General features: G+C 34.1%; 1 non-coding gene across 1 annotated transcript; it reads right to left on the bottom strand.

Annotated features, from left to right (window-relative positions):
* Positions 1-430: 430 nt before the first annotated feature.
* LOC116632544 lies at positions 431-537 on the bottom strand. Its single transcript, XR_004299459.1, has one exon. It is a non-coding gene; the product is annotated as a U6 spliceosomal RNA (small nuclear RNA).
* Between the last annotated feature and the right edge of the window lie 207 nt (positions 538-744).

Raw genomic sequence — 744 nt, 5'->3', positions numbered from 1 at the left:
TTCATTTCTGGGTTTTCTATTCTGTTCTATTGATCTATGTGTCTATTTTTCTGTCAGTAGCATACTATTTTGATTACTACAGCTTTGTAATATAACTTGAAGTCTGGAATTGTGATGCCTCCAGCTTTGCTTTTCTTTTTTAAGGTTGCTTTGGCTATTCAGGGTCTTTTATGGTTCCATAGAAATTTTAGGATAGTTTGTTCTAGTTCTGTAAAAAATGCTGTTGGTATTTTGATAGGGGTTGCTTTAAATGTGTAGATTGCTTTGGGTAACGTAGATATTTTAACCATATCTGTTCTTCTAATCCATCACAATGGAATTGCTTTCCATCTCTTTGAGTCATCTTCAATTTTTTTCATCAGTGTTTAATAGTTTTCAGAGTACAGATCTTTTACCTCTTTGTTATTCCTAGGTATATTATGGTTTTTGGAAAAATACGGAACGCTTCATGAATTTGTGAGTTATCCTTGCACAGGGGCCATGCTAATCTTCTCTGTATCATTCCAATTTTAGTATATATGCTGCCGAAGCAAGCACTCATTCTTTAATATTTAATTACATTATGAAATTGCAACTGTATTTGTAATTGGCATGAACAAGTTTAGGAACAAACAACAATGTTTGGTAAGTACAAAACTCAAATGGAGTGCATGGATGTATTAGACCGAAGCATACTGGATATTAGTCATCAGCATGCTGAGGCAGTGGTTAACCCATTTGCTTAAGTCAGTTAAGTGGAGTTGG

The sequence above is a fragment of the Phoca vitulina genome, unplaced genomic scaffold (genome assembly GCF_004348235.1).
Source record: "Phoca vitulina isolate PV1807 unplaced genomic scaffold, GSC_HSeal_1.0 scaffold6, whole genome shotgun sequence".
NCBI lineage: Eukaryota > Metazoa > Chordata > Mammalia > Carnivora > Phocidae > Phoca > Phoca vitulina.
The sequence above is the reverse complement of the archived record's forward strand: the minus strand, read 5'-3'. Positions and strand labels throughout refer to the sequence as shown.